This window comes from Tachyglossus aculeatus, chromosome X4, assembly GCF_015852505.1.
Source record: "Tachyglossus aculeatus isolate mTacAcu1 chromosome X4, mTacAcu1.pri, whole genome shotgun sequence".
Lineage (NCBI taxonomy): Eukaryota > Metazoa > Chordata > Mammalia > Monotremata > Tachyglossidae > Tachyglossus > Tachyglossus aculeatus.
Genome location: NC_052098.1, coordinates 42,281,407 through 42,307,860, shown reverse-complemented (window position 1 = coordinate 42,307,860; position 26,454 = coordinate 42,281,407).

The following is a 26,454-nucleotide window of genomic DNA, read 5'->3' as shown; positions in this document are numbered from 1 at the left end:
CTATTAGCTTCTCCATCCACACTGCTCCCATAACACTCATCTACTTGTCTTTCTACTTGATTACTTCCTCCTAACTGTCATTTATTTTAATCTATCTCTCCCCTGCTAGATTCTAAGCTTGAGAGCTGTGATTGTCTCTTCAATTTTTTTGTATTCTCCCCAGCCCTTAGTATAGTGCTCTGAGGGAGCATGGCTCCCCTCAGGTGGAAACGCAAAAAGACTTTTGGTGGCTCTAGAGCTGGGTGGAGGTGCATTCATTCATTCAGTCGTATTTATTGAACACTTGCTGTGTGCAGGGCACTGTACTAAATAATTGGGAGAGTACAATATAACGATAAACAGACACATTCCCTGCCCACAATGGGTTTACAGATTCCTGTCCACCTAGGGGCATGTTTCCAGGGAGGGTGGGTTAGGCTTTTTGCTAAGCCTAACCCACTATAATGAAAGGCATTATAGTCAGTTCTCCCTCCTGGAGGCCAGGCCTTTTCTTTGGAATTAATGGCTGGCTGGAGGAATCACCCCAGACTTCAAGGACTATCAGTTTTCCCATCTTGTCCTTTGTCAGCAGGAAATGTTTCACCAAGATCATTACTGCTCAAATAAAAGCAGAAATCGCAGGAGCCAATAGGATGCTGGCAAGTTGTAAGAGGTGGTATTAAGGATAAAATTATGAGGAGAAAGAGAGTATATGTAATAAATTGGTTGGCATATAAAAAGAATTGAAAGCAAGTAATTACAGGAGAAAAGAGAATCAGGGAGGAGAAAATAGCAGAGGCTGCCTAAAGAAATAATGATGGGTTAGGTCTGTATGATTCAGAGTGGGAAATAAACGTAGTCTTAGTGGGAAATAAGAGCATACATACCATCCCAGGGGAAAATCTCATTAGCTCTGGATCTTGCGGGCCCCTTGAGACTGGGGAGACCCCATATCCATTGATTATGGGCCTTTCAGCTGTAATGAGGCCCCTGAGAAACTAAGCTGAGAAATTTAGAGTGAACCAAGTTCCACGTTCGCAGGATAGAAATCACTTCTGTGAGCCCACTGTTGGGTAGGGACTGTCTCTATGTGATGCCAATTTGTACTTCCCAAGCGCTTAGTACAGTGCTCTGCACATAGTAAGCGCTCAATAAATACGATTGATTGATTGATTGATTCTGGGATTCATAGCAGATTAAGTCTCTGCTTTAGTGAATCCACCAGGGAAGTGGCCCTGCCCCATCCTTCCTAGCCCAGTTCTCCCCATTCCCATGGACTTCCTGGACCCTCTCCTGAACTCTTGGCTCCCTGATCCTCCACTGCCACTGGCCTCTAGCCACTTACATTCTGCATTTATTTCAGTAACTCTTTTTGGTGGCTTCTATGAAGTGGGCTTTACTGCTGCTATCACGTCAGTCCCTCCAGCACTCATCCTCACCCCACAAGGCTTCAGATCAAAGGACTTGAGGCCAGATGGGGGTGGGAGTAGAGCAGGTGGTAGCGGCTGCAGAGCAGATGGAAGAGGAAGCAGGGAAGCAGCATGGCCTAGTGGAAAGAACACAGGTTTGGGAGTCAGAGGACCTGGGTTATAATCCCAGCTCCTCCACTTCTCTGCTGTGTGATCTTGGGCTAATTACTTAACTTCTCTGGGCCTCAGTGACCTCCTGTGTAAAATGTGGATTAAGACTGGGGATAATAGGGATAAATGGGGATGAGGTATGGGACATGGACTGTGTCCAACCTGATTAGATTGCCTCTACCCCAATACTTAGTGCAGTGCCTGGCACATAGTGAGCACTTAATATCATTTTTTTTAAAAGAGGAGCCAGAATAGCAATTTATTCTCCCCCTGTTCCATCAGGCCCCAGCCTCGGTCCCCCAACTTTGTGATTGCGGGGAGCTGAGGCCATGTCCCTCTCATTGGAACTGTGCAGAGGAAATGGAAGTCAGTCAGTAAATCATATTTATTGAGCACTTACTGTGTGCAGAGCACTGTGCTAAGTGCTGTGGAGAGTACAATGCAACAATAAAAAGACATTCCCTGCCCACAACGAGCTTACAGTCTATAGGGGGGATAAAATGGAAGATAAAAGAGTGTGCATTTACATCAGAGAGGGATATAGAGAAAATTTTGGGAGCGGTGGGTGAGCAGAGAGGAGCCAAATGCCATCATCATTATTATTATTATTATTATTATTATTATTAAAGGCTGAAAGCCACAGAACACTGGGGAGGAGGGGAAAGTCAGAGGCACATACAGGGTGGAGGTGTCACTAGCTTTAGGTAGCTTCACAGGGAAGTGATCCAAGACATAATTTTCGAGACCCTTAGAGCAGCGATCCTCTGATGGATGTTGTTTTGATGGTATTTGTTAAGTGCTTATTATGTGCCAGGCACTATTCTAAGCACTGGGGTAGATACAAGATAATCAAGTTGGACACAGTATATGTCCCATGTGGGGCTCACAGCCTTAATCAGCATGGTGTAGTGGATAGAGCATGGGCCTGGGCATCAGAAGGTCATGGTTCTAATCCTGGCTCTGCCACTTGTCTGTTGTGTGACCTTGGGCAAGTCACTTCACTTCTCTGTGCCTCAGTTACCTCATTGTAAAATGGGGATGGAGACTGTGAGCCCCATGTGGGACAGGGGCTATGTCCAACCCAATTTGCTTGTATCCACTCCAGTGCTTAGTACAGTGCCTGACACATAGTAAGTGCTTAACAAATAATCTTATTATTATTAATGTCCATTTTAATAATAATAATGGGAATTATTATTATTATAGCATTCATTAAGTGCTTATTATGTGCCAAGTACTGTTCTAAGTGCTGGGGTAGATACAAGGTAATCAGGTTGTCCCAGGTGGGACTCACAGTCTTAATCCTCATTTTACAGATGAGGTAATTGAGGCACAGAGAAGTGAAGTGACTTGCCTAAGGTCACACAGCAGACAAGTGGTGAAGCCGGGATTAGAATCCACATCCTCTGACTCCCAAGCCCGTTCTTACAGATGATGATGATGATGATCATAATAATAATAATAATAATAATAATGTTTGTTAAGTGCTTACTGTGTGCCAAGCACTGTTCTAAGTACTGAGGTAGATGCAAAGTAATTAGGTTGTCCCATGTGGGGCTCACAGTCTTAATCCCTATTTTACAGATGAGGTAACTGAGGCACAGAGAAGTTAAGTGACTTGCCCAAAGTCACAGAGCAGGCAAGTGGCGGAGCTGGGATTAGAATCCACAACCTCTGACTCCCAAGCCCATGCTCTGAGGCCCAGAGAAGTGAAGTGACTTGCCCAAGGTCACACAACAGGCAAGTGGCAGAGCCGGGACTAGAACCCAGATCCTTCTGACTCCTAGGCCCATGCTCTTTCCACTAGGACATGCTGCTTCTCAGCATTTATTTTTCAATGGATAAATATCAATTGATCAATCAGTGGTATTTATTGAGCACTTATTGTGCACAGAGCACTGTACTAAGCGCTTGGGAGATAATTTAACAGAGTTGGTAGACACATTCCCTGCCCGCAATGAGCCTAGAATGAGAGATGCCTGAAAGCACACCAGCATTCATATTGCTTGAATTTCAGTTTGCTCTAGGCACCTTCAGATTTGGGGGAAAGGAGAGGGAAGAGAGATTGGGATTCTTAAGGACCCCATTGCTGCCTTGCTGAGGAGCATGCTATTTTGATCCAGAAAATAATAATTATTATTATTATGGTATTTATTAAGCTCTTACTATGTGCCAAGCACTGTTCTAAACACTGGAGTAGATACAAGGAAATCAGGTTGTCCCACATAGGGCTCATAGTCTTAATCCCCATTTCACAGATGAGGTAACTGAGTTACAGAGAAGTTAAGTGGCTTTCCCAAGGTCACACAGCAGACAAATTAGCAGAGCCAGGATTAGAACCCATGTCCTCTGTGTGCAGAGAAAGGGATCTGACTCAGGGGCAAGAATACCTAGTTATGCCCCTGGCCGTGACTACAGTTCCAGCTTCACTTCAATTCCTGCTGCATTCTGAGCAAATTTTACCTTGAGTCATTCCCATCGGAAAGTAGATCAGCTGGTAGATGCTCACGCAGAAATGAGAGAAAATGGAAACTTTCTTTAAGAAGATGGCAATGTAAATTTGCTGACGATAAACACTCAAAGCTTATGCTGGGCATGAAAAACCTAGGGTATGGAAAATCCACTTCCTTCAACAAATGCCTCAATTATAATTAGTGTTATGCAAGTTAACATCCTACCTCTCAAAATGTACAATTAAGAAATCTATAGGATGGAATGAACACTTGGTGAAACCCAACTGTTGATTAATGCACCAAAGAACCATTACATGTTGGACATTGCCACAAAAATATGGAAATCCTTGGAATTTGGAAGTCTCAAGTCAGGCTTTGCTTTGATGGCTTTGGCAGGGTTTGACCAAAATAATAATAATAATGATAATGTTAGTATTTTGCTTACTATGTTCCAAGCATTGTTCTAAGCACTGGACCCTGTCCTCCCCATGATATTCCCATCCCAGTAGACAGCACCGCCATCCTTCCTGTCTCACATGTCCATAACCTTGGCACTAACCTTAACTCCTCTCTCTCATTCAACCCATGTATTCAATCTTTCACTAAATCAGGTTGGTTCAACCTTCACAACATCACTAAAATCCTCCCTTTCCTCTCCATCTGAACTGCTACCACATTAATCCAAGCATTCATCCTATCCTGCCTTGATTACTATATCAGCCTCGTTGCTGACCTCCCTGCCTCCTGTTTCTCCCCACTACAGTCCATATGTCACTCTGCTGCCCAGATCATTTTCTACAAAAACACTGAATCATGTTTCTCCACTCCTCAAGAACCTCCAGTGATTGTCCATCCACCTCCACATCAAACAGAAACTCCTTACTATAGGCTTTAAAGCACTCAATCACCTTGTTCCCTCCTACCTTATCTTGCTTATCTTGCTGCTCTCCTACTACAACCCAGCCTGCACACCTCTAATGCCAACCTACTAACTGTACCTCGATCTCATCTATCTCACCGTCGACCTCTTGCCCATGTCCTACCTCTGGCCTGGAACATCCTCCCTCTTCATATCCAACAGACAATTTCTCTCCCTGCCTTCAAAGCCTTAATGAAGGCACACCTCCTCTAAGAGGCCTTCCCTGACTAGGCCCTCATTTCCTCTTCTCCCACTCCCTTCTGTGTTGCCCTGATTTGCAACCTTTGTCACCCCTCCCTCAGCCCCACAGCACTTTTGTACATATCTGTAATTTTATTTATATTGATGTCTGATTCCCCCCTAGAGTGTAAACTCATTGTGGGCAGGGAATGTGTCTACCAACTCTGTTCTATTGCTATATTGTACTCTCCCAAGGGCTTAGTAGAGTGCTCTGCACACAGTAAGCATTCAGTAAATATGATTGATTGATTGGGTGCTAGAAAATGGGACGAGGTATTAGCTAAACAGAATGGCAGTTGTAAATGGATTTGCTTCTGATAAAGAAAACACTTCTGGGACATAAATTTTGATCTCTCGCCTCGCCTCAGAATTGATCCTCTCCACCTGCCTCCTCTGATCTCATCTCTTCGCATCTTATCAAAACACTTGCCCCCTTCTCCACCCCTGACTTACTGCCATCTTCAACCATTCACTTCCCAATGTTTCTTACCCACTGGTTTCAAACATGCTCATGTATTGCCCAGTACAGTGCACTGCACAAAGTAGGAACTCAATAAATGTGTCTGTTATATTGTACCCTCCCAAGTGCTTAGTATAGTGTTCTGCAATAGTAAGTGCTCAATAAAATGATTGATGGATTAAATATCATTGATTGATTGATCCCCTACCCTGAAAAGGCCCTCATTTGGTCCCAAGGTTCCCCCCCCAGTTATCACCCCCTCTCCTTCCTACTATTCCTCTACAAACTTCTTGAGGGACTAGTCTATACCCACTTTCTCCACTTTCTCTCCTCTAATTCTCTCCCTGACCTCCTATAATCTGGCTTCCTCCCCCTTCACTCCACCAAAACTGCCCTCTCTAAGGTCATCAATGACCTCTTTTTTGCCAAATCCAACAGCTTCTCCTCTGTCCTAATCCTCCTCAAAGTCTCAACTGCCTTTGACACTGTGGACCATACCTTTATGCAAACAAATCTAACTTTGGCTTCACTGGCACTGTTCTCTGATGGTTGTCCTCCTTGCTCTCTGGCCTCTCTATCTCAGTCTCTCTTGCAGACTCCTCCTCTGGCTCCCACCCTTTAACTGTGGGAGTTCTTCAAGGCCCAGTTCTTGGGTCCCTTCTATTCTCCATGTATACCCACTTCCTTGGAGAACTCATTCACTCCCATGACTTCAGCTGCCTTCTCTACATGGATGAATCCCAAAATCCAACTCTCCAGCCCTGACTTTTCTTCTCTGCCATCTCACATTTCTTCCTGCCTTCAGGACATCTCTACCCGGATGTCCCACTGACAGTTTAAACAAACAGTATTCCTCATCTTACCATCCAAATCCTGTACTTCCTCTATGCTTCCCATCACTGAAGACAACACAATTTTCCTTCCTATCTCACGGGCCCATAACTTTGGCATTGTCTTTGAGTCAGCTCTCATTCAGACCACATATTCAAGCTGTTACCAAATCCTTTTGGTTTTATCTCTACAACGTTGCAAAAATGTGCCCTTTCCTCTCCAATCAAACTGGTACTACACTGATAATGATGGTGGTATTTGCTAAGCACTTACTATGTGCCAAGCACTGTTCTAAGCACTGGGGTAGATACAGATGAGGTAACTGAGGCACAGAGATGTGAACTGACTTGCCCAAGGTCACACAGCTGACAAGTGGCAGAGTCGGGATTAGAATCCACAACCTCTGACTCCCAAGCCCATGTTCTTTCCACTAAGCCGCACTGCTTCTCCATCCAAGCACCTATATCCCGCCTTGACCATCACATCAGTTTCCTCATTAACCTTCCTGCCTCTCCCCACTTCAGTCCATGCTTTACTGCCTGTATCATTTTTCTCCAAAAAAAATGCAGTCCATGTTTCCCTACTCCTCAAGAACGTCCCATGGTTGCCCAGTCACCTCGGCATCAAACAGAAACTCCTTACCGTTGGCTTGCTTTAAAGCACTCATTCAGCTTGCTTACCTCACTGATTTCCTTCTAGAACCTAGCCCGCACACTTCACTCCTCGAATGCCAGACTCGATCTCTTCTGTCTTACCAGTGACACTGCCATTGTCTTCCTCTGGCCTGGAACTCTCTCCAGGTTTATATACTACAGACCACCACTTTCTCCGCCTGCAAAGCCTGATTAAGAGCACTTCCTAATTAAACTTTCATCTCCCAGACTGCCTCCCCCTTTTGTGTTGCCTACACACTTGGATCTGTACCTTTAGGCACTTGATATTCACCAATCCTCTCTGCCCTAAACTGACGTACGTATCCTTAATTTATTTCAATATCTTTCTCCCTGTCTAGATTGGTAAGGTCCTATGGGCAGGGAATGTGTCTACTAACTCTGTTTCATTGTGCTCTCCCAAGTGCTCAACACAGTGCTCTGTGCACAGTAAATAATAAATACTATTAATTGATTGATTGATAGTGCTATGCTACTTCGATGGGTCCTGCCTTGGAGTCTTCCAGGGTAGGGCAAAACTCTAAAAGGCATGCAGTTGCTCTCAATCTGGGTTTTCTGGTCACCCCTCTAGGGGAGGCCTACTGGCTGATTTCCCTTCTCTAGGTCAGGTTACTCTTCTGCCCTTGCAGGCAAATGGGTGTCTGGAAACAGCTGCAGTGGAAACAGCACACCTGGGAGTCAGAAGGGCCTGGGTTCTAATTCTGACTCCACCACTTGTCTGCTGTATGACCTTGGCCAAGTCACTTCACTTCTCTGGGCCTCAGTTTCCTCATCTGTCAAATGGGGAATGAAGACTGTGAGTCCTATGTGGGACAGGAACTGTGTCTGACATGATTATCTTGTTAGAAGCAGTGTGGCTTAGTGAAAAGAGCATGGGCTTGGGAGGCAGAGGACATGGGTTCTAATCCCAGCTCAGCCACTTGTCTGCTGTGTGAACTTGGGCAAGCCATTTGCCTCAGTTACCTCATCGGTAAAATGGGGACTAAGATCGGTGAACCCCATGTGGGACAACCTGCTTACCTATTGTCTACCCCAGTGCTTAGAACAGTGCTTGGCACATAGTAATCACTTAATATATACCATAATTATTATAGTTATTATTATTATTATTATTATTATATCTACCCAGCACTTAGTTCAGTGCCTGGCACATAGTAAGCACTTAACACATACCATAATTATTATGATTATTTTTAATTCCTGGATGGGAAACTCTTCTTTATACCTATGAAAACCATTCTTGACCCCAACCAGCTTATCTTTTTTCTGTGTTGAGCACTCCTACTTGGTGAACAAGAATTTATTTTCCCCAACTCTCCCTTCAGTAATGTTGTCTTTACTTCACTGACCCTGCCTCACATCCTACTTTTCACCCTGTCTTGCCTTTGTTCTGGGAGTCCCTGATGATAACTCCTCTGAAGTTAAAAGGCCTATAAACCAGCAGTGAGGATCTGGATGTGACCTCAGAGACACAAAGTGCTAACCTGCTAGAACCCCAATGATTTCCATGATGATGGCTGCTAGTGTTAGGTTTTCTGACCCAAAGCAGAACCTGTTAGTGAAACAGCGACATGTCAACTTTCGGTTCACATAAAGAGACGACAGGTTAGCAAATCCAATTAGAGTTCAGAAATATTTTTTTAAACTAGGCCTTCAGGACTCAAATAGTGTTGTTTTTTAAGCTAGTGGAGACTATCAGGAAAATATGGGCAAGTGGCAAATGCAGCCATTGGGTTGCCGTAAGTGTTTGTGTGTGTGAATCTGTACAATCCATGATGTTATGCAGTTATGCTGCTGTCTTCTAATACATAGTTTGCTGTTTGAAATTTGGAGGCTGATTCATCCATAAATTCAAATTTCAAAAAAATCTGGCAATTAGAATTTGTAATTCAGTGTGTTGGTGATGTTTGAAATGAGCTGTACTGGCAAGTCTGAAATAATGTTTAATTTTTGCCAGGGTTTGTCAAGGCTTAGCTCTGGCACCTCTGGGCTTGCAGATGATGATGATTATTAACAATAATAATAATAACAACAACAATAATGATAATTCTGGTGTTGGTTAAGCACTTACTATGTGCCAAGCAAGTTCAGTTGTTTAAAAAAAGCCCAAATTGATATTTTAGATATCTAAATATTTGTTATAAACATCTACCACTTGTACAGTATTATACTAGTAGGCTGTTCTTTCCAATCAACATATTATGGCTGTATGTTAAACACTATTATTGCCATTGCTAAAGATAATAATACTGTATCTGATTATCTTGTATCCTCAGTGCTTAGAATAATGCCTGACATATAGTACATGCTTAACAAATAGCATTATTATTATTACAACACTGCATATTTAAAATCATTATGATTTTAAAATGCAAGAGGACTTAATTACCTGAGCCCTGAACATCTTTGGTTATGAATTCAACTCTGCTCCAAACCTCCTGTTCTCATAGTGATCAGAATAAATATAGAATGCTTTGGGTTGTGCTGAATCCTACGTTACTAAAAAAGATGTGGCCTCTTGACTCCAGGAGCTTACAGCCTAAAAAAGGAAACATAGACTCATATGTAAAAAGATTTATGACATAAGAATTCGATAATTATGTTTTTGCACAATTTTTCTATTAGTGATGGGGACTTCTTTTCTTAAGGTTGTGTAGAATTGAGGTTTCCAGAGCAAAGGTGTTTCACTGTCTCTTAATAAATATGCACTTACTATGTGCCAAGCACTGTACTAAGTGCTGGGATAAGTGCAAGATAATTAGATCAAACACAATCCCTGTCCCACATAGGAATTTAGCACTTACTGTGTGCAAAACGCTATCCAGACTAGAGAACTGATTGTGGAGAGAGGGAAGAAATATAAGCTCCTTGTGGGTAGGGATTTTGTCTACCAACTATTACAATTCATTTTCCCAAGCTCTTATTACAGTGCTCTGCACGCAGTAAGCGCTCAATAGATACCATTGATGGATAGATTGATCAATTGATTCTGAAACCTATCATGAAAGTGGCAGGGTTTGCTAACAGGATTTGAGGAACAAACAGTGAGAAATCAAGTGACTCACCAAGATTGTATGCTTGGGAGGTGATTTGAAATAGTTGAAAGTCCCACAGTGTCCCAAAGAAAAATTTAGCTTTGGCCATCTATCTTCTAGAAATGGCGCACATGAGGAGAATGACCAACAGCAGGAAATTGAAACAGCTGCTATTTGGAGAGCTGAAATTGGGAAAACAAATGTAAGGAGGATTAAAAAAAATGGTTTTTGGGTATGAGAAAACAAAGCTTCAGATAATTCTGCATCCCATCTGTAAAGTGGGATTCAATTGCTGAGGATAAACCAGCATGATAATAATAATATTAATAGTTATGGTATTTGTTAAGCACTTACTATGTGCCAAGCTCTGTTCAAAGTGCCTAGGTAGATACAAGGCTATTAGGTTGTCCTGCATGGAGCTCACAGTTTTAATCCACATTTTACAGATGAGGTAACTGAGGCACAGAGAAGTTAAGTGACTCGCCCAAAGTCACACAGCTGATAAGTAGTGGAGGTGGGATTAGAGCCCATGACCTCTGACTCCCAAGCCCGTGTTCTTTCCACTAAACCATGCTGCTTCTCATGATGTAATGAAATTAAGAAAAAGTGACTCTTTTTGAGCAAAAACTATGTAAGGAAAGCAAGAAAAGACGGCAAATGTCAAAGTAGCAACAGGCAAGGCAAAAAACATGGAAACATGATGAGGAATGGCCTTTTTTGTGGAAATGTTATGGCCAGGACTATGGGTTCTGCACAGGCTGTTTGAATTCAGATGTGAAATTAGCCGTAAGTGGCATCCTCTTCAAATATAAAGGACAACTATATATATATATATATATATATGTATATATATATATATATATATAATGTATATACACACACACACGTACTCATATTCATAAACTGTAGGTACCATTGAAGTTTGTAGTCTGACTTTGCTAATGATTGGCTGCATATATGGGGGGTAATGGGGTACTCTCACAGGAGTGGCTCTGGACACAGAGGAAAGGTAAATATTGCCTCTGGTCAGAGATGCAGCATGGCCTAGTGGAAAGATCACAGGCCTGGGAGTCAGAGGACCTGGGTTCTAATCCTAGCTCCACCACTTCCTTGCAGTTTGACATTGGGCAAGTCATTTAACTTCCCTGTGCCTCAGTTTCCTCATCTGTAAAATGAGGATTAAATATCTGCTCTCCCTCCAATTTAGTTTGTGAGCCCCATGTGGAACGGGGACTGTGTCCAACCCTGAGTATCTTGTATCTACCCCAGCATTTAGTACAGTGCTTGACACAGAGTAAGTGCTTAACAGTTATCACAATTATTATTAACAGGGATGGCAGTGTGCTTTTTGACACCCCCAAGATGGCTGCTTCTTGGATTATTCAAAATGGCATTGCATCCAGAGCCTTCAAGATGGCCATCACAACGTGCAAAGAATCCCTGTAGCCTCCACCTCTGCTGTTGGGCTTGTGAGGCAGCCCTGTTGTTTTTATTTTTCAGTGATCCTCCAATCCCACTCATACCCCTTGCTGTCTCCTGAAATGAACCTTCTTGCCACAAAGTTTTTTTTTTCAGATTTTTTTTTCATTTAGATACTGTGAGATCTGGTTAGGGATGAGGGGTTAGAGGATGCCAGGCTGTGGAGGTGGGCAGCAGTGGATGGTAAAGGGGGAAGGGATGATGGGAGCAGATGGGTAGGCAGACAGGAGGCAGAGGGAGTAGGGGCCCAGTGGAGTGGGAGGAGAGTGGCAACAAATGGACTAGGAGGGCAGGGAATTGAAGTTTAGTCTCAGTCCCAACTCGAGAAATGGAGGGGACATGGAGGCTGGTGGATGACCCAGCTGCAGATCTGATCATTTGGTCATGTCTCAGGGATCAAGTCCTGAGCCTGAGTTAGCCCATTGGCTATTGCTGAGACCATTGGCTATTGCTGTGCTCATTTTTGTTCCTCCTTCCCCCAGGCCTGGAACCTCACCTACCCCATCCCGCCAGGGCTGCCCAGAACTGGAGTGAATGTTCCCAGAGAGTTGTCCCCACTTTGCTGCACAGGAGGTGCAATGTGATAATAATAATTATGGTATTTGTTAAGCGCTTACAGTGCACCAGGCACTATACTAAGTGCTGGGGTGGATACAAGCAAATCTGGTTGGACACAGTCCCTCTCCCACATGGGGCTCACCACCTCAATCCCCGTTTTACAGATGAGGAAACAGAGGCAAAGAGAAGTGAAGTGACTTGCCCAAGGTCCCACAGCAGACAAGTGGCAGAGCTGGGATGTGATGATATCATACAGCACACTGCCACCTGTCATCAATTAGGAGAAGCAGGGTGGCTCAGTGGAAAGAGCCCAGGCTTTGGAGTCAGAGGTCATGGGTTCAAATCCTGGCTCTGCCACTTGTCAGCTGTGTGACTTTGGGCCTATCACTTCACTTCTCTGTGCCTCAGTTACCTCATCTGTAAAATGGGGATTAAGAGTGTGAGCCCCCCGTGGGACAACCTGATCACCTTGTAACCTCCCCAGCGCTTAGAACAGTGCTTGGCACATAGTAAGTTCTTAATAAATGCCATCATTATTATTATTGTTATCAGTTCATGTGAAGCAGAGGGAGGGCCTATTGGGCTCTTGACTCATGATGATTGGTATCTTGAAGATGCCACCAATTGGACCCCTGAAAAAAGTCATGCTGGACCTTTACTTCATGTAGCACCTTGCCCCCTCAGTATACAGAGCATCATCACAGCCAATATTTTATCTTGCTTCACAAATCCTGCTGAAAGAGGCTAATGAAGAAAGAGAAGTGAATGGTTCTTGGAAATTCAATATCAGAGATAGCTGTTAGACTCCCTCAAATACTAGGAGATTAAGGGTGAGAAAAATGGGGGAGAGAGCTTAGTTGTGGCTGTATGGAGGCCATTAGAGACATTAAAATGCAGATAGACCTCGTTTTTTTTTCTTCATAATAAATGTAGATTAGAATGCTTGATCCTGTCCTTTAAAATTGAACTAAATAACATTTTGCAAAGAACAGGTAAATTCCAGAATGCTCTTTGTCTTCTTCCTCCAATAATGGAGATGTCAAGGCAATTTATTTTTGTTTTGAAGCACTGTCCCCAAACATCAGCAGCCTTATTATCTAACGACGTGACAGAGTAAGTCGCCTAATAACTGCAACATTGAAACTTCAAATCCCAATCTGAATCTGATAGCCTTGTCCCTGTTAGTGCTAATGACTTGCTAACAAATGTAGACATTAATATAGTCATGTGGAAGCTATTTATCTAAATGGCACACAGTGAAGTCTTCATCAATAATCTCTGCAGTGTCCCACAGCAATCACATTAAAATTTGCTTCATGAGCATATGGACCTGTGCCAGAAGTATTATGCAAAAGCACATCCCTGAAAGATATTTAGCAAGACAAAATGCAGATGTTGCATAACAGATGCCAAAGCCGAACTGAGGAAGAAATCCCATGTGCAGAAGATGGTGGGTAAAACGAGCCCTTTATATTGAATGCATCTGTTCCATTCTTTAGGATTCAGTGCTGTTTTTCCGTGTCTCTATATTGATGCATACATCTGTGCCAGCTACTTCTGAACAGTTACTAATTCCTTTAATTGCTAAGTGCTTACTATGTGCCGAGCACTGTACTAGGCTCATACTCTATCCTAATCCTCCTTGACCGCTCAGCTGCCTTTGACACTGTGGACCACCCCCTTCTCCTCAACACGCTATCCAACCTTGGCTTCACAGACTCTGTCCTCTCCTAGTTCTCCTCTTATCTCTCTGGTTGTTCATTCTCAGTCTCTTTTGCAGGCTCCTCCTCCCCCTCCCATCCCCTTACTGTGGGGGTTCCCCAAGGTTCAGTGCTTGGTCCCCTTCTGTTCTCGATCTACACTCACTCCCTTGCTGACCTCATTCGCTCCCATGGCTTCAACTATCATCTCTACGCTGATGACACCCAAATCTACATCTCTGCCCCTGCTCTCTCCTCCTCCCTCCAGGCTCTCATCTCCTCCTGCCTTCAGGACATCTCCATCTGGATGTCTGCCCGCCACCTAAAACTCAACATGTCCAAGACTGAACTCCTTGTCTTCCCTCCCAAACCCTGCCCTCTCCCTGACTTTCCCATCACTGTTAATGGCACTACCATCCTTCCCGTCTCACAAGCCCGCAACCTTGGTGTCATCCTCGACTCCGCTCTCTCATTCACCCCTCACATCCAAGCCATCACCAAAACCTGCCGGTCTCAGCTCCGCAACATTGCCAAGATCCGCCCTTTCCTCTCCATCCAAACCACTACCCTGCTCGTTCAAGCTCTCATCCTATCCCGTCTGGACTACTGCATCAGCCTCCTCGCTGATCTTCCATCCTCGTGTCTCTCCCCACTTCAATCCATACTTCATGCCGCTGCCCGGATTGTCTTTGTCCAGAAATGCTCTGGGCATGCTACTCCCCTCCTCAAAAATCTCCAGTGGCTACCAATCAATCTGCACATCAGGCAAAAACTCCTCACCCTAGGCTTCAAGGGTCTCCATCACCTCGCCCCCTGCTACCTCACCTCCCTTCTCTCCTTCTACAGCCCACCCTGCACCCTCCGCTCCTCTGCCACTAATCTCCTCACCATGCCTCGTTCTCACCTGTCCCGCCGTTGACCCCTGGCCCACGTCATCCCCCTGGCCTGGAATGCCCTCCCTCCCCACATCCGCCAAGCTAGCTCTCTTCCTCCCTTCAAGGCCCTACTGAGAGCTCACCTCCTCCAGGAGGCCTTCCCAGACTGAGCCCCCTCCTTCCTCTCCCCCCTCGGCCCCCTCTCCATCCCCCCCATCTTACCTCCTTTCCTTCCCCACAGCACCTGTATATATGTATGTATGTTTGTACATATTTATTACTCTATTTATTTATTTATTTTACTTGTACATATCTATTCTATTTATTTTATTTTGTTAATATGTTTGGTTTTGTTCTCTGTCTCCCCCTTCTAGACTGTGAGCCCACTGTTGGGTAGGGACTGTCTCTATACGTTGCCAACTTGTACTTCCCAAGTGCTTAGTACAGTGCTCTGCACACACTAAGCGCTCAATAAATATGATTGATTGATTGACTATTCTACAGTAATGATTTACCCAATAATACCACACAGTTGAGCAAGAACAATTATTTCTCTAAGCTAGGAATTTACCCATACTTGAAGCATTTAAATGTGTCTTTTGTTATTTTTGACCCGCCTGTTCATAAATTAATCTTTCATCTGATTAATCTCTCATCTCCACACCCTGTTTCCCCCCAACTACCAATTCAGCACTTCCTCTTCACTCCCCCAACCCAGTGCACTCATAGCACTTATATATTGCCTCCTCTTACCTGTTATTTATTTTAGTGTCTGTCTCCCTTGTTAGATTGCAAGCTCCTTGAGTGTAGGGATCGTGTCTCTCTTGTACTTTCCCAAGTGCTTAGTACAGTGCTCTGCACACAGTAAGTGCTCAAAAATATCGTTGATTGATCATTCATGAATATTTCTTTTATCCAGAAGAGGCCTTTGAAGTTTGCAAAGTCACTTTGGCTGTCATTTATCTGACATATAAGAAGTAGGAGGAGAGGAGAAATGATGCTGCGGATCCTTATATTCCAGTTGAAGTCCTTAACATTCTAAATGAATCTGAATAAGGAAAAGTAAACTGCTTTCACACAAATAAGAACCAGGTTTAATCATTTCTCCAACTCTCCAATACCAACTCTGCTGTACTATACTCTCACAAGTGCTCAATAAAGTGTTCTGCATACAGTAAGTGCTCAACAAATACCACTGATTGATTACTTGATCTCTCAGAAAATTTGCTAATTTAATTTATGATCGTCATCATTGTCAGTAGTTCTCTGTTTTTTTTTTCCTTTTTTGGTTAATGGTATTTGTCAAGCACTTACTATGTGCCAGGCACTTTACTAAGCACTGAGGTAGATACAAGCTAATCAGGTTGGACACAGTCCCTATCCCACATGGGGCTCACAATCTTAATCCCCATTTTGCAGATGAGATAATTGAGGCACAGAGAAGTGAATTGGCCAAGGTCTCACAGCAGAAAAGTAGCAGAGCCAGGATTAGAACCTAGGTCCTTCGAGTCCTAGGCCTGTTCTCTATCCACTAGGTCAGAGGTTATGGGTTCTAATCCCAGCTCTGTCACTTGTCAGCTGTTAACTTCTCTGAGCTTCGGTTATTTCATTTGTAAAATGGGGGTTAAGACTGTGAGCCCTTCGTGTGACAACCTGATCACCTTGTATCCCCCCCCCCAGCGCTTAGAAAAGTGCTTCACACATAATAAGCGCTTAACAAATGCCATCATCATCATCACTAGGCCATGCTGCTTTGCCCATACTGCTGTTTTCTGTTTGGGGTTCCTGTTGTCATTCGTTATCCTCACATGTCCTAAGGCAGGTGATGTGTTAAGCATTATTTTGATGCTGGGGACTTGACTGCATTCCAGAACCACCCCATCGGTAATCTTCAACCCTGAAAGATAGTTAAATGCACATGCTCACATACACAGATTACATAACTAGGAACTCGGAGAACATACAAAAGAAATTAAAGACATGATCTCTGCCATGCCCTTGAGTAGCTTCCAATATAACAGGAGAGACAAGCTTATTCATTTCACAGAGTACATAATAAAGTGGGTGAGCCAATAGCTGTAGATAATTAGCAGAGGAGTACACGAATGCTGATTTGGTTGATGGGATGCCATGATCAAAAGAATTAATCAGGGACTGTCACCTTGAGGAGGTGGTTTTTAGGAGGGGAGGGATGAAGTTTACAGAAGTTAGGTGAGGGGAAAGAATTTTAGACAAGGAGAATGGCAGAAGCAACTAGCTGAAGGCAGGGGAGCTGAGAGTGAGGGACAGTTAAGAGGTTTGCGCTGGAAAAACAAAGTATGAATTAAGGTGGGAAGGAGTTGGAGAAGGGAGTTAAGTCAAAAGGAGACAGCCGATGGAGAGACTTAAAAATGTTGGTCAAGAGTTTTTGTTTTATGCAAAGAGCAATGGGAACTTACTGGAGATTTTGAGGAAGGGAATGATATGTTCAGAACAACGTTTTCAAAATATGATTAGTGAAGCTATAGATAGGACAGATCAAGATGGGGGATGGCTGAAGTAAAGAGGTGTTTTTAGTATATTCTCGTCAGGGGCGATGAAAACTTGTATAACGAAGGTATTGGACATGGGGAAAGTGTTTTAAAATAGCTATTTTAGTGTTTGAGTCTCTTTGCTTTGTTTGGAAAGAGGAATTGATCCTATCGATGATATGAAAATTACCATCTGTTCATTAGTATTCAGAGTTCCTTAGTGTCACAAACTTGGAAACAAGCTCTAACTAGTAGTACTCAATGAATGGTGAACCCCAAAACAAATGTAGCAAAATTGGAGGGAAAGTCAAATAATCAATGATATCTACTGAGTGCTTACTGTGTGCAGAGTACTAGACTAAGTGTTTGGAAAAAAACAAAACTACAGAGTTGGCAGAGAAGTTTCCAGACCAGTGAGCCCATTTAAGGGTGAAACCATTTGAAAATAAAATGATCCACAGGTTTCAAAGCCAGCAAATAACTTTTAGAAATAGTTTGGCATGCTCTTAAGTCATTTCTTAGGTATTCTCCATAAGGCTTTATTCAAGGTTATATTTCAAACAAAATATTTTCCAAATCAGGGCAAAAGGGAAGCAGGAGTAATGAAAAAAATCAATTTTTCCTTCATTTATTGCTTGTGTATTTGATTTAAGCATTCTGTTCCCTTTCAGACATACCTTTTTTTAAGGAAAAACGTTTAAGGGTCGGTATATTTCAACGTCAAAAAGTGTGTTGGTAATATACTATGGGATGTTGAATTTTTTCATAGTGGGTTTTAAACTCTCTGTGGTTGAAAAAAATCAATGGTTTATATAGCTGGTTTTAAAACTTTTATTATTTCATCTTTTAAGAGGAGCTGCAAGTGAGTTTTCCCATTATCTCCCAAGCAATGCGGTGATCTGAGAACAAATTCTCCATTTAATTTATGGGCCCATATAGCTTTGCTCTGGCCACAAGAAGATCCATGGATGATTCTCATCATCAGCCCTTGATAGATGGAATATGCCATTAACAATGGTATACAGTGCTCTGCACACAGTAAGCACTCAATACATACGATTGAATTAATGAATGAACAATGCATTTGTTCTTTCACATCACTTCACAAGTGAGTCTTCTAGGATCACTGAGGCTTTTAGGGTGGAAAACGATCTTGCCAGACATTTAGTCCTACCCTCTGCCTCCACACCTGCTTTCTTGATTAACCCCACATGGCCCCAGCAACTCAAATTCCTCCAACAACCTCAGGAGAGCAAGTTTTCATTTTGAATAAAGGGGCTTTTAGGGCGGGGAAGGTTTGGGGAAGGTGAGGTTTACAGGGGGTGGATAGAATTTTCAAAAATAATATCAAAATACAGATATTTTGTATTTTCCCAAGTGTTTAGTACAGTCAGTCATATATACTGAGCACTTACTGTGTGCAGAGCGCCGTACTAAGTGCTTGGGAGAGTACAGTAAGTGCTAGGTGCTTGGGAGAGTGCTCAGCGTGGCTCAGTGGAAAGAGCCTGGGCTTGGGAGTCAGAGGTCATAGGTTCTGATTCTGGCTCTGCCACTTGTCAGCTGTGTGACTTTGGGCAAGTCACTTAACTTCTCTGTGCCTCAGTTCCCTCATCTGTAAAATGGAGATTAAGACTGTGAGCCCCACGTGGGACAACCTGATCACCTTGTATCCCCCAGTGCTTAGAACAGTGCTTTGCACATAGTAAGTGCTTAATAAGTATCATTATTATTATTATTATTGTTATTACAATATAACAGACACATTCCTTGCACACAATGAGCTTACTGTCTAGCAGGATTAGAGTGCTCTGCCACAGTAAGTACTCAATAAATACAATTGATTGGTGGATTGATTATGCACCTATGTTTAGAATAGAGATTAAGGCACTTATTTTTAATGACTCTATGTACCACACCAGCTTCAGTAATACAGATGCCAGTTCAGAGTGGGGATGGGGGTCTTGCTTGCAGCCTTTACCTAAGCACAGAACTCCAGTATAATGCTGATTAGCCATCCTTCTCTGGATAATCCACCCCAAATAATCAACTGCTGAATGAAAGCATGCTTTCTCCACAGAAAAATTTCCAGGCAAAGATACTTGAGTAGCACACATCTTTTTTCAAATTTCCCATTTAAACAAACAAATAAAGAAAACTTTTAGGGCTAAGGCCTGCATTCTCTGAATCTTGTTCTACCACTGGTCTGCTATGAGACATCAGGCAAGTCATTTAACCTCGCCATGCTTCATCTGTAGAATGGGGCTAATATCTGCCTCTCCTACCTTGCCAAAGATGCTGTGAGAGTAAAATGAGATAAACCACGTGAGAGCCATTTGGAAAAATAAAAGCACCATAAAAATCCAAGGTATCATTATTTTAATATCATCATCACCGCAGCAATAACAACAATAATAATAATGATAATACAAATCCTCAAATGAAGTACACCAGGAAGTCCTCTAGCCATGCAAATCCCTTGATAGGCTCTTTGCTCTGCATTTTCTTTATACAACCTGATATTTTTCTCATTGCCAACTATCATTCCATTTGTTTCAAGATACTTTAACTGAGCATATTTTGTCCAAGTTATTTTGTCATAATGAAGCTGTAGTTGTGACAGGTTTCCACATTCTGAAAATTGGCCAACTTCAGAATATGGATAAGCGCCATCAAAATTAATACTGATATATAACTCCCACAATTTTTTGGAAAATAAAAGTTGCTTTCAACAATCATACTTTAGAGTGCAAGGGTATATCAAAAATGTAATTCTAGACTGTGAGCCCACTGTTGGGTAGGGACCGTCTCTATATGTTGCCAACTTGTACTTCCCAAGCGCTTAGTACAGTGCTCTGCACACAGTAAGTGCTCAATAAATACAATTGATTGATTGATTGATGTAAAGTCCTGCTGTTGGTCCATTGGGAAGAAAACGTCTGTGTGACTCAGCGGACCTGGGTTCTAGTCCTGACTCTGGAAGTATTGAAATTAGCACTGGAGCTATGCTATCGGTGGTGAAGATTTCTGACCTAAGAGTCACTTAGGGCATTCCCCGAGGGATTCAACATTTTTCCCACTATACCTGTCTGTTTGGATAGAACAAGGAATGGTGTCCGAAGAAGCAGTTTTGTACATACAAGGAGAGTCAAATTGTGAGATCTATAGAGTGAGTTTTCTGGAATGCGGAGTTCTATAGACAGTGCTCCCCCGACCCAAGTTATGGGAGAACTGCCTGCATTTAGCTCAACCTGGCTAATTCGTTTAATTTTTTTTTTTTAAATTGTTCCTTCAGGCTATTCGTCTGGCTCAGCATGGCTCAGTGGAAAGAGCCCGGGCTTTGGAGTCAGAGGTCATGGGTTCAAACCCTGGCTCCACCACTTGTCAGCTGTGTGACTTTGGGCAAGTCACTTAACTTCTCTGTGCCTCAGTTACCTCATCTGGAAAATGGGGATTAAGACTGTGAGCCCCCCGAGGGACAACCTGATCACCTTGTAACCTCCCCAGCACTTAGAACAGTGCTTTGCACATAGTAAGCGCTTAATAAATGCTATTATTATTATTATTATTATTATTCCCCTCAGGGAACACTTGCAGAATTAAGATATCAGTGAAAACAAAAACCAATACAGCATGTTCAAAACAGCAGCAGTCTTTGGGGACCATCATGTATTTAAAAATATTAGCATTAAAGGGCATCCTATCAAGAAAAAAATAAACAGATGAGTCTCAAATTGTTCACTAAATGTCAGTAAACTAGGATAATGGATAGGGAATTTCAAAGTGCTCTGTGAGTGTGTGTGTGTGTGTGTATACATATATCTGTTCTAACTCAAACAGCTATATATATATCTGAGTTAGAAGATAGTTTCTGGTGCTATTTTCATCACTGCTTCTTGATCTTCCCAAAGACTCTATTCTAAGACAATCACTCTGTATGATTTGTCTTCTAATGCTGTCTCCAACTGTCTCCAGCTATACCACATTGCCTAAAGTTTGGCTTCATGTGCCTTTAGAACATTTCTTCTGTTCACTGTCCACCATTTGTTTCATTTCAGCCCACCATACAACACTTGCTTGTGAATCCTGCTGTTGTATTTGTCCTATCAAGTATAGCATAACAAAAGGCTGAGGTAACAAAGCATTGGTTCTCTGCTAATGATAGTTACTGGACTGAGAGAATATTAGCCTGAAGAGTAGGTCAGTCTGAGAAAAATCTTAGCGATTTATCCCACTGAAGTTTCAATTTATCCCTGAAGAATGCAACATATAAGAATGAGGAGTGATTGGATGAGAGACAGACTCAATGGGAGAAGATTGGGATTTTAAGCTTTTGGTAAGTGGATTCACTGGTTTTCTGGTCAACCTACCAATTTCCTCACATATTCCATAGGCCGCATTTATCAAGAAATTTCAAAGGAGGCAGCCCTAAGCCAAAATGCTTATTACTTGTTGCACCTGCCTTTGCACTCCTGTCTCTCTGCCTTTCTTTCTATCGCCAACAACCTGGGGGCATCTCCAAATTCCTGACTCAGGGAAACAGCAAACCATCATGATCCAGAATTAGCAGATGGTGAGCTATAGAGGCAAAGGGAAATAAAGATTCCTGATCCCATACCAATGGGAAGCCATACAATAACATGTCATGCAATGGAGATGCAGTGTGGCCTAGTAGAAAGAGCACGGGCCTGGGAGTCAGAGGACCTGGGTTCTAATCCTGGCTCTTCCACTGTCTGCTGTGTGAACTTGGGCAAGTCACTTCACTTCTCTGTGCCTCAGTTACCTCATCTGTAAAATGGGGATTAAGACCATTCATTCATTCAATCATATTTATTGAGCACTTACTGTGTGCAGAGCACTGTACTAAATGTTTGGTAAGTACAAGTTGGCAACATATGGAGACGGTCCCTACCCAATAACGGGCTCACAGTCTTATTGAGTAGGGACCATCTCCATAGGCTCACAGTCTAGAAGGGGGAGACAGACAACAAAACAAAACATGTAGACAGGTGTCAAAATAGTCAGAACATTATTAATGTGAATAAATAAGTAATTTTTACAATATGTAATGTAAAGATATGAAAATAAGTGCTGTGAGATTGGGGGTGGGGAGAATATCAAATATCCTAAGGTCACTGATCCAAATGCAAAGATGTTGCAGAAGGGAGAGTGAGCCGGGGAAAAGAGGACTTAATCAGGGAAGGCCTCTTGGAGGAAATGTGACCTTAGTAATGCTTTTAATGGGGAGAGAGAGTATATGGAGGGAGAGGGAGTTCCTGGCTAGTGGGAAGGATGTGGTAAAGGGGTCAGCAGTGAGATAGACGAGATCGGGCCATAGTGAGTAAGCTGGCGTCAGAGGAGCGGAGTGTGTGGACTGAGCAGTAGTACGAGATCAGTGAGCTGAGGTAGGATTGAGTGCAACCTGATTGAGTGCTTAAATTTTCGTATCTTTGAAGCAAAAAACCAACAGTTTCAGTTAACTCAGGGGTTTTGTCTTGCCAGGCTAAAATTTTGTGTTCTTCTACCTGCAAATGCATCAGTTGCAAAAATTATGAAGAGAGCCCCCAACGAAGAATTCTCTGGAACGGGCTCCACGCAGCAGTGCCTGGGAGTTTTGAAGGCGACACTCTACCTTTGCCCTTTGAGCCTGCGGCCCCCCCCCACTGAACAGGGAGCCTGTCCCTGTGGGACATGGACTGTGTCCAAACAGATTTGCTTGTTTCTGGCTCAGCCACTTATCTGCTGTGTGACCTTGGGCAAGTCACTTCACTTCTCTGGACCTCAGTTACCTCTTCTGGAATGGGGAAAATGGGGATTGAGAATTTATGCCTTATGTGGGACAGGTACTGTGTCCAACCTGATTGGCTTGTATAATCATCATCATCAACCATATTTATTGAGCGCTTACTGTGTGCAGAGCACTGTATTAAGTGCTTGGGAAGTACAAGTTGGCAACATATAGAGACAGTCCCTACCCAACAGTGGGCTCACAGTCTAAAAGGGGGAGACAGAGAACAAAACCAAACATATTAACAAAATAAAATAAATAGAATAGATATGTACAAGTAAAATAAATAAATAGAGTGATAAATATGTACAAACATATATACACATATACAGGTGTTGTGGGGAAGGGAAGGAGGTAAGATGGGGGGATGGAGAGGGGGACAAGGGGGAGAGGAAGGAAGGGGCTCAGTCTGGGAAGGCCTCCTGGAGTAGGTGAGCTCTCAGTAGGGCCTTGAAGGGAGGAAGAGAGCTAGCTTGGCGGATGGGCAGAGGGAGGGCATTCCAGGCCCGGGGGATGATGTGGACCGGGGGTCGATGGCGGGACAGGCGAGAACGAGGTACGGTGAGGAGATTAGCGACAGAGGAGCGGAGGGTGCGGGGTGGGCTGTAGAAGGAGAGAAGGGAGGTGAGGTAGGAGGGGGCGAGGTGATGGAGAGCCTTGAAGCCCAGGGTGACGAGTTTCTGCCTGATGCGCAGATTGATTGGTAGCCACTGGAGATTTTTGAGGAGGGGAGTAACATGCCCAGAGCGTTTCTGGACAAAGACAATCCGGGCAGCAGCATGAAGTATGGATTGAAGTGGGGAGAGACACGAGGATGGGAGATCAGAGAGAAGGCTGATGCAGTAGTCCACACGGGATAGGATGAGAACTTGAATGAGCAGGGTAGCGGTACGGATGGAGAGGAAAGGGCGGATCTTGGCAATGTTGCGGAGTTGTATCTACCCAAGCAATTAGTACAGTGCCTGGCACATAATAAGCACTTAACACATACCATCATTATTATTAGAGAAGCAGTTTGGCTCAGTGGAAAAAGCACAGGCTTGGGAGTCAGAGGTCATGGGTTCTAATTCTGATTCCGCCACTTGTCAGCTGTGTGACTTCGGGCAAGTCACTTCACTTCTCTGAGCCTGTTACCTCACCTGTAAAATGGGGATTAAGACTGTGAGCCCCACGTGGGACAACCTGATCACCTCGTATCCCCCCAGAGCTTAGAACAGTGCTTCACACATAGTAAGCACTTAACAAATGCCATTATTATTATTATTATTAATGTTCTAAAAAAACAATTCAATGCAGGGATCTATTTTGTGAAGTAACCAACATTATGAAACTTAAATTGGGTTCTACATCAAGAGCAGGGCCTCAGCATTGAACCTGGAGAGGCTACCTTTTTGACTTGCCCTTAAAGCCAATGGTGAACATGGCAGCAATGCTCAGAGTAAATGCAGCAGCAGCAGCATTGTCCATGGCAAGGTTGGCTGTCCATCGGGGTGAGATGGGTCAAAGGGAAGAAATTTGCAGGAGTTGAAGACACATTAATTATCCTTCTTACGGCGAATGTTAACCAGCATAGCAGCGGGAACAGCCCAGAAGTGTACACCATGTGTTTAAAATGCCATTCCAAACAGGACATGTTCTCAATCTGCCCACAACAAGCTATGAAATAAATTGATTTCTCCTGAGTCCAGACCCTGGAAAATGAAATGAATGAAATGACATTCCTAATTGTAAAATAGAAAAAAATGTTTCATTGCAGGGAGGAATTGCCATTTAGTCATAGAATAACAGAGAACCCAAAAGGGAAACAGCGTAGTCTAGTGGAAAGAGTCCAGGCCTTGGAGTTAGAGGACCTTGGTTCTAATTCCGACCCTGCCACTAGTCTGGCAGGGCAAGTCACTAAACTTCTCTGTGCCTCAGTTACCACATCTGTAAAATGGGGATTAAATCCTCCTCCCTCTGATGTGAACTGTGGGACAACCTGATTATCTTGTATCCACTCCAGTGCTTAGTATAATGCCTGGCATATATATATAGTAAGCACTTAACAAATGCCATTAAAAAATACAAGGATGCATTTAAGGAGGATACCACATTCCTTTAAGCAACTTAAATCTAGTTGTGAACTTCCAGTTCTTTCAAACAGGCAAGTTTGAAGATTTATCCTTTCCCATAAATTGTAGAGTCTCATATCTTTCTGCCCAAGAAATTATTTCTGCTTTGATGGATAGTTAGTCATTTGTCTCAGCTGATTTACCATTTCTATGCCCAAGTTATCAGGGAAAATGGAAAATGGTCAGCTCTTAGACATCACAGTTCATATGGCTGCAGAGATAGAATGATATACTAGGACAATTTGGGGATGTCCTAATCTGGAGACAGGAGGGAATATTTTAGCTTTTCATTTGACCAAGACACAGTTAAACATAATTATTACAGAAATTTAACAAAATCCTGATGGCATTCTAGAGGCTATACAAAGAACGGTTCCTTACATATCGAGAAAGACAAAACTGACAGGGTGAGACCTGAAAGCGAGACACACTTTATATGGAAAGATGAGTGGTTCAAAGGCAGATGGCTTGTCACCATATGATTTTGGTACTCTACGTTTTCTTCCAAACCTGAAAACTTGACTTTAGGGTGGAAGACTCAAGAAAGCTTGCTAGGAGAATTGGCTTGGAGAAGAACCTGTGAGACAGGGACTGTGTCTGACCTAATTAACTTGTACCTACCCCAGTGTTTAGAACAGTGTTTGACACATTGTAAGCACTAAACAAATACCATAAAAAAAGAGAGAAAGGATTTGTGGAGAAGCATAGACTTAAATCAATAAGGAACAACCATGATTTCAGATCTGGTACTTAATTTCTTTGTGGACTTGAACCAACAAATGAACCAATCGATCATATTTATTGAGCACTTACTATGTGAAGAGCGCTGTACTAAATGCTTAGGAAAGTATAATATAACAGAGTTGGTAGTCACGTTCCCTGTTCACAACGAACTTACACACAGACATTAACATGAATAAATAATTTATAGATATGTATATAAGTGCTCTGTGGCTGAGGGTGGGGTGAATAAAGGGTATAAATCCAAGTGCATGGGTAATTCATAATAATGATGGTATATATTAATCACTTTATATGTGCCAAGCACTATACTAACCATGGGGGTAGATACAAGTTAATCAGGGTGGAAACAGTCTCAGTCTCACACAGGGTTCCCCATTTTAGTAGGAAGGAAGACAAACAGTGAATCCCAATTTTACAGATAAGGAAACAGGCACAGAGAAGTTAAATGACTTGCCCAAATTCACACAGCAGGGAAGTGGTGGAGCCTGGATTAGAACCCAGGTCCTCTGACTCCCAGGCTTGGA